The sequence below is a fragment of the Glycine soja genome, chromosome 13 (assembly GCF_004193775.1).
Source record: "Glycine soja cultivar W05 chromosome 13, ASM419377v2, whole genome shotgun sequence".
NCBI lineage: Eukaryota > Viridiplantae > Streptophyta > Magnoliopsida > Fabales > Fabaceae > Glycine > Glycine soja.
The window spans coordinates 20725654-20734886 of NC_041014.1; the positions used below are offsets into that span (position 1 = coordinate 20725654).

General features: G+C 28.3%; 1 pseudogene; it reads left to right on the forward strand.

Moving 5' to 3' along the window:
• Nucleotides 1-5949: 5949 nt before the first annotated feature.
• On the forward strand, nt 5950-8669 carry LOC114381693 (annotated as a pseudogene).
• The last annotated feature ends 564 nt before the right edge of the window (nt 8670-9233 follow it).

Sequence of the window (9233 nt, forward strand, 5' to 3'; positions counted from 1 at the left end):
GTACTTTAAACACAAGAATCACTTAACAGGCTCAATATATAAAATAATAAAAAAATCTTAACGTCAGTTCTCGTGATTAATTTTAAATAATTAAAAATGATAAGGTTTAGAAAGAAAAATATATTACTCCATGTGAAATAAACACTTTTGAATATAATTTACTAATATTAAACAAATAAAACCAAACTTAAGATCAAATGTTAAAAAAGAAAAAAAAGGAAGCATTACAGATAAGAAATGATAAGGAGTGCTCTAACACTAATGATAATGGTGATTATGCAAGTGTGAGGAAATAAAAGTGACAATAAGAGTGTGTACTATGAAACGCTTTTGGGATTCCCAACTTTATATGACAGAGAGTAGCTTAGCCACAGACACACCAAACAACTTTTTAAGAAAAAGCTTACATAAACCCAAAAAATTATGAATCATCATAGTTCCTTTTTGTAACGCACGCCCTCCATCCCCTCCTTTTTATTTTTCTTTACCTCTCTCTCATGGCCCTTTTCGCGTTTTTCGAGCTCACAACAACTACTTCAATCTACTACTACCTTTATACGCACCCACCCTCTCTCTCTCTCCTTTTTTGTCTCTTTTCCACAGCCTTTGCTTCCTCCGCGCTTCATTCATGTCTCAACCATTTGTACTCATTGCTCTGCTCAGCTTCCCTTTCATCTTCACACACACGGTTGCCATCCCATTCGCGTCAATTGCCGTGGGGACTACCCTCTGTTTCATTTAACGGAAACGGATTGAACTTTTTTTTTTTATTTGATTATAGTAGTATTATTTTGTACTGAGTATGAGTTAGAAAATCAAAGTCCGAAAAAATATTTTCCGCTTACTCTTGATTAATTTTTCTACTCTAATGCTGTGTTTGATTTTAGACAATAAACAAATAAAAATTAGATAAATTTTAAATTGTTTAATAAAAAAAGACCACTTTTCTTTGTTCGTGTTTAAATGTTTAGAAAGAATGAAATATATATGTAAAATGACATAAATGCCCCCCAAAAATGATTTTATTACAATTAAGAATATTTTTTGTTTTTCAATCAAACATGCACTTCATCTTTCCTATTTTCTTCCAAGAAGGGATGAAACACTTCATCCTATTCCTTCCTTTCCTTTTGAGGAGAATTTGAATGATATGCATAACATCATAATAATCTTGGATTGTGGGTTTGGCAATTTAGAAATAATTAATGTGATCTTATTAGTGAAGAACAAAACTCAACAAAACTCAACAAGTAAGATTTTGTTTAAGGGATAAGATGTTGGGGTGTGTGTCAATAATTTAGAAATGACGTGTATTTTGATGTGTTGTTTGATATTGAAGAGTAAAAATCGATAGATGTAATTTTATCTAAGTTTTGTAGGGTGTATAAGGTTGTGTGTCAACAAGTTAGAAATGCTATATATGTGTTTAAGTTGATGTGTTGTTCATCAGTGGAAAGCATTACTCAATGCTAAGTGTTATCTTATTTGAGATGTAGAATGCTGATGAATTCTGTGGTTGTTCATTTGGAAATGATGCATGTATTTGAATTTGTGTTATTCTTAATGGATAACATATCTCAGAAGGAGCTTTATTAATATTTTATTATTTGGTCATATATATTGTTAGCTTGAGGTATATCTTGTAAAAAAAATGGAAAATGTCCATAACATAGTGGTTGAACTCGTAATTTTTTCCAAGTTTGTACACTACTTTTATTTAGTAGTAATTTTGTATTTGTCATGTAAAAAATATATTAAAGTTTAATATATGATAAGAGGGCCTCAAAGATTCGTTGTTATCAAAGTTGTGGAGTTTGTAAAAAAGGCTAGCTATGAAACAACCTTTATTTTTGTCTAATGGATGAATTATATGTCTTTGTACAAAGTGTAAGTAATTTAAATTGTAGATATAGAGCAACATAAGGTTTCATCAACACAAGCCTTGGTTTAAGCCACATTATTTTATTTGGATTGAACTTGGATATAAGTAAGGTTATATATTCACCGCGGTAGTGCTTCGAGCAGCGAGCATAAGGAGGTGAAAGATAAAGATAAATTTCAGTTAATGTTTCGGTTAATGTGTCAAATAATGTACGGTGCTTAGGTAAAATATTCAAGGTGTGGGTGTCAAAGTTAACGTAGGAGTTGAGTCAACTTACATGGAAAAGTTGTCCATTTCAAAAGCTCAACGATTTTATAACTCGTTGACAAAAGCAAACCTACACCACCACTTTCTCTTAGACACTCATCCAACCCACTCAACCAATCGCACAGTTCACTCCCTCAATTTTTTTGTCGTAGATTTGTTATTAAAAATGTTATAATTATATTGTTTTCATTTTTATTCTTACATTTATTAAAAAACATAATTTTAATATTTTAAATAATGATTAAAAGTGTATAACTTATTGTAATTCTTACAATTTCTTCTTCCATAGTCGAAAAGAGATGCAATGGAGATCATTAGATATTTCACATTGATAACAATTTTGATATGACATGACGTATTTAGATGTAAGTTGTGTTATCTTAAAATAATAATACTTGCTTTTTAAAAATTTAAATTTTTTATAACAAAAGCTAGTAATTACTTTTAAAGAGTAAAGTCAAATTTTATAATATTTATTTGGACAGATTTAAGAGTTTTTTTTTTTATGAGAACAGGAAAGAAAACTATCAGCCTTGGTTTGGTTGAGTTTCAATGAGAGAAGTAGATAATGAATTTTCAATTTTTTTTGTGATTCCCACATCTTTATTTAAATATTTATTTTCTTTTCTTTTTTTCTCCAATCAAATAACCTTTACTGTTTTTTTTTTAAAAAAAATAGGAGGATTATTATGTTGTTATTGAAACATTCCTAAAAAAAAATAAGATTCTGATCAACAACGATTAACATAAATACTAATGGCCTGTGTCCTTTAATCAAGTAATATAAGGATTGATTCCTAAGTGATTTTTAAGTATGAAATAAATTATGTTGTATTGAGAGAGGAGTATCCACTTTGTATGCATTCATGGTCTCACTGTAAGAAAAAGGGGTTAAAAAACACACATTGTGAAATAAAAAGATCTATTTTGTATTTAAATTATATTATAAATATATGACATATTAAAAAGTGTACATGTTGATGAACTCTTGAAACATAAATTTTTTTCAATAGTGTGAAGATTCTATGTGTATCCACACTGAGATTGATCTTTATTCGTCAACAACTTTGACAAGTGGAAAAATAAGAATAGATAAGTGATATTGAGATGTTTTTCAACGTGTAGCCTAAGACTTTATTTATAGCACGCTAATAATACCAAATTTTTTATCAAATCAAAATCATTATTGATAATATTATTTTTTAAGTTATATTATTTCTTGTTACCTTTTATTGCTAACCATTTAACAATTAAAATTAAAATAAGAATTGACCAAATCAAACTTGTATCTAGTCGTCTTTTCAACCCAAAATCCAAATACAAAATCATACATGTTTGTTTCTCTTCTTTCACCAAAATTTTCATATTATTTATATTTTTAGTGCTAGCAAAAATATAATAATATTCTACCTTTTTGGAATCAATTAATCATTTGATCATATTAAATTTTCTAATTTAATTAATCATCAAATATTAAAATAATTTATTTAACAAAGATTAGAACATTCGTTTGTGTGTGACCCCGTAGGTTCAATACTAAGCTGGTAATATATCAATCAAATTAATATGCTAATCAAGGTAGACATCTAGCAATACTCCATAATGTCCGGATAGCATGAATTAACATTTTACTTTCAAGAACCATTAGAAGAGTAGTGTAATAATTTCTTTCATCTTCACCGCTCTGAATTAATTCTAGAGTATGATATTACTATCAAACCCTTTTGAGTTAACTCGTAATTACTTAAGAAACTCATTTCTTCTCTCATTTAATTTTTCTAGTAAGGATATAATTTTATTCATAGAGTTCAAACTCATTACCAATAGTTGATGAATTTCTTCTTGATTAATCATTAATTCTACGGGTATTTAATTATATCTAATATCCATTTGACAAGTGATTTAAAGCATTAGATTTTTAGAATCAAAATACAACAAATAACTTATTAATTACTATGACAATCTCAGGTCAAAGAAAATTATTATACCTCTTCTTGAGAATTTTATATTGATAGTTTATGGTAAATTTTAACCATTAGAAAATTTCAATTGAGTCAATTCAATTATCACATCAACATGTGACTCATCTATATATGCAAATTGATAAATGAGATCTATTAATATTTATCCAATAAATACCATCACATATATATTAATTTATCCAGATTATTGATATTCTATTTATAATAATCATATGATCAACAATAATTTAGATTAAAATTAGAACAAACTTGTTTGTCATTATCATAATCTCTATTATAATAACAAGTCTTTAATTTTAATTAAAGACATTATCAAATAGACCATTTAATCAAATAGTGAAATATGACAATGAAAATAAAATAATACTTTATTATTAAAATTATAATTAATTATATAATGACTTAGATCGTGAACATACAAATATATTCCCAACACTCAGACAAATATATACAAAAATCATGATTGCCAAAAAAGTAAATAAGATTCTCAATATAAATAAATACAAATAGATATTTTTCATTGACAACTTTTGTTTGTGTGGAGAAAATAGGCTATTTAAAGTCTAAAATAATTTTTATAATTATCCCATCACAATTCAAACCTTAAGTAAAAATGAAATTAAACAATCATATTTTCAAGCACAATTTAGACATTTGTTTTATTATGAATTTTATCAATTAATGTTATAACTAATTATCATTTGATGCATCATCTTTAATTTCTCATTCATATCATTTACGTATAGAATTAAAACTTTATAATTGTTAATTAAAATTATAATATAATATATAAATGTATGTAATAAAATTATAAAATATGAAAATCTGAATAACTATTTTTTTTAAAATTAGTAAATTTATGTGAATAGTTGTAATGAAAAAAACATTCGGTAAATAATTTTCATTTATTTTAACTTCAGAAAATTAATTTTTAATTTCTTTAATTGATTGAAATATATAAAAATAACTTTATGAAAATAGTTCCCATTTTACATTTGAATTTAATATCCCATACGCATACCAAAAAAATGTATCTGACATACATTTACAACACATCTTGATTTGCAAAACTATTGGGATTGAGATAACAAAAAATTATTATTACTTATTAAACAATAGGCCAGCTGTCTAGGTGAGTCAGGGTGACAGGAAATGATACATAATTGTAATTTCAGTTTTTGTAATTTTATTACATATATTTATGTATATTAGTATAATTTTAAGGGCAATGTTAACATGTGCCCTTAAGGCACATGTTAAGGAGTAATAAATGGCTCTTGGTCCCACCTATTTTATTTTGGACAAAGAGAAAATTAACTTCAGTCAAATAAATATAAAAAAGTGTGCTTTTAATTTTTTTATGCCAAAATTACCCTCACTCATTTAACACATACTGTGTCTATTTTCTTCCTAGATTTTGTTAGTTTCCCGCTAATTTGTTCGAGAGTCTGTACTACTTCCACCACTTTGCACATTTCTTTTCAATTCCTCTCTACCACCATATGCTCTTATGAAAAACACATTGATAGATTGAATTATTAACCATGGATTTGTCTTTTCTTCAAAGCCCACATGCACAGTCTTTTCTTCGTAGCTCAAAGGCACAATATCAGGTACTTTTATCAAGCTTTTTTTTTTCTCCATTGCTCTCGCCAATCACATGTGTTTTTTGGACACTTGCAAAATATATATATATATATATATATATAGAGTTTTGTAATATATTTTTCTATTTATTATTTTTATTTGTAGATGATAAATAACACAATGGGTGAAGGTAATACTAGTACTAGAGATATGAGCACCATAAATAACACAATGGGGGAAGGTAGTACTAGTACTAGAGATATGAGCACCGATAAAATAAATGTTGATTTAAATGAATATCCAATTGAAGATATTTCTTTAGAGAATGGTTATTCAGGAACAGTTAATGAACATTTTGATCATGATATTGTGGCAAATGATGTATTAGAAGTTGAGGAAATTGAAACTTATGAGAAAGAAAATATTGTGTCTTCTAGTCAGAATATTGAGATAAATGAATTTGCAGAAGAAGTTGATAGAGATGAAACTTATAATGAGACAAATATTGTTCCTTTTGTTGGTCAAATTTTTCTTAGCGAGGAAGAAGCATTTGCATTTTATAAGAGGTATGCATATCAGCATGGGTTCTCTGTTTGAAAAGGTAGATTCATCAAACGAAATGGAATTATGAGGAGGCGTGATTTTTTTTGCCATCGTGAAGGTAGAAGCTCGTTGAAAATCATAGAACCATTAAAAGAACAGAGAAACAGAGAATCAACAAGGTGTGAATGTAAAGCTTATTTAAGAATTTCATTGCAGAAGTCTCATGATATATTTCCAAGTGAGTGGCGAGTTACAAAGTTTGTTGTTGAACATAACCATGTTTTGCTAACCCAATCAGAAGTGCGTTTTTTACCGGCTAACCGAACTATCTCTGAAGATGATATTGAACGCATTTTCTTGTTAAAAGAAGGGGGGCTTTCAGTTAGACAATTGATGCGTGTCATAGAATTAGAGAAAAATGTGAAGCATGGTTATCTTCCATTTATTGAAAGGGACATTCGTAATCTTTTTGTGAAAACCAAGAAAAAAGTTGAAAGAAATGATGCCAAAGATCTTCTCAAGTACTGTGAGGATGCAAAAAAGAGTTGCTCTAAATTTCAGTATGCATATACACTTGATGAAGAGAGAAGGTTAGAGCATATTTTTTGGTCTCCTGCTTCTTGCTCTGATTGGTACCAAAAATATGGTGATGTTGTTGTGTTTGATACTACATACAAGGTCAATTCTTATGAAATGCCATTTGGGATTTTTGTGGGTATGAATAGTCATGGGAAGACTGTACTTTTTGGTTGTGCACTTTTACGAAATGAAACAATATCTGCATTTCGTTGGTTAATGAAGGTAACTTCTAAGCTTATTATTATTGTTTCTTTAATGATGGTATCTTAGTTTCTAATTAATACTTTTTTTAACGCTTCTAAATTTTCTTTAGACTTTTATATCTTTGATGAAGAAGCCACCAAAGACTATACTAACGGATCAAGATCCATGGATGAAAGAAGCAATTTCAAAAGACTTGCCATCAACAAAACATAGTTTTTGCATATGGCACATCACTTTTAAGTTTAGTAGTTGGTTTAATGCTATACTTCGGGACAAATATTCAAAATGGTGTTCTGATTTTTACGAGTTGTATAAATTGGAGACATGTGAAGAATTTGAGCATCAATGGCCAAAAGTTGTTGCTAAGTATAACTTGCAGTCAAATAAACATGTGAAAGGATTGTATGAAATCAGGAATTACTGGGCACTCGCTTATCTTCGTGACCATTTCTTTGGTGGGATGACAACTACCGGAAGATCAGAGAGTATTAATGCATTTATTAAAAGATTTATAAATTCTCACACAAGTTTAAGTGACTTTACAAAGCAGGTATGGTGTAATTGCCAATATATTAGTACTTTTCACTTCTAATCTTATACGTTGATTAATTTAAATTAATTTCAGGTTGATGTAGCGATTGATGATATTAAGCAAAAAGAAGACCATGACATAATGTTAGAAAAGTGCAAAAGAATTAACTTGAAGCTTATGTCACCCTTGCAAGAGCAAGCTCATGGTGTTCTTACAAGATTTGCTTTTCAGAAGTTTCAAGAGGAGTTTGAAAGGTCCACCCAATATTCAATCCATCATGAAAATGGTAATGAATTTGTGTTGCGGTATTATAAAGATGCTAATAGTAGAAAACACATGGTCTTTTGGGATGGTAAAATAGCTACATGTAGTTGCAAGTATTTTGAGTTTTGGGGTATATTATGTCGTCACATTCTCAGTATTTTTCTTCATAAAGATTGTCATGAAATCCCTTCTAACTACTTGCTGTCACGATGGCGGCTTCAAACATCACATGACGATGATGAAGTAGATCCCCAACAAGTCAATGTTGTCTTTGAGGAACAAGTCGATGTTGTTCACTGTCCTCCACCTTCCAAAACAAAAGGTCGTCCCAAACGAAGACGTCTTAAAGGTGGAAAAGAGCTATCACATAACATGAATACTTGTGGATTGTGCAAAGATGTAGGACATAATATTGTTACATGTCCTCTAAAAGAAAATACTCAATTTTCTGGTCACACAAACAAGAAGAAAAAAATTTGTAAAGATGCAAATTTAAATCCAATTCTTCTTCCAAAAGTTTAGGTACATATTTTTTCATTTCATTTATTAAATTCTTTAGATTTCTAGTTTAATATACTTTTGTAGGATTATGTATATCCGATAATTAATAATATTTTGTTTGTTTCTACCCTTTGTTTCTAACAGGAATATGTTGGCAATGTAGCATGTGGAATGATACTTCAGACTTTAGAAAAGAAAGCTGATGTTGGCATAGGCATGAAGGCCCTGGATCTATTTTTTATGAGTTTTTTATTTTAATTAAACATTTGAACCTCTTTTTGGATATTTTTTGTATTGGAATGGTATTATTTCATTTGAATTGCTAATATATTTTGAATTAGTTTTTATTATTTATTTAAATTAAAAAATTCCAGCAATGTTAATGAAGGGATGAAAAAATACTTTTATTTTGCAAAAGATGCTACGCAGGTGCTTCATACTCAGTAAAAAGACAAAAAAGTCAGAAAAAAAGAAACTCTTCAGTTTAGCAATTTTGAGGCGCGTGTATTTAAAGTAGGAAGTTCAAAAGCACACTATGTGTGTCATATAGTTGAGGGTAATTTTGTCTTTAAATTTTTTATGAGACACATTTATGATGCTGTTTTTTCCAAAGTATAATAAGTGGGGACCAACCATCATTTATTACACATTAGCACATGTTAACAGCACCCTAATTTTAATTATTAAATTTTAATAAAAATTATAAAATTTTAATTTTATTATATTTATAATTTTATTATAAAAAGAATATGAAAGAGAAATTAAAAAAATACATTAAATACAATAATCATAACATTAATGATAAAATTTAGAATAAGACATTTCTCAAAATTCCATTGATCAATGAAATAAAATTAAGGATTGTTTAACTCCATTTTTACATTAGGTCAAT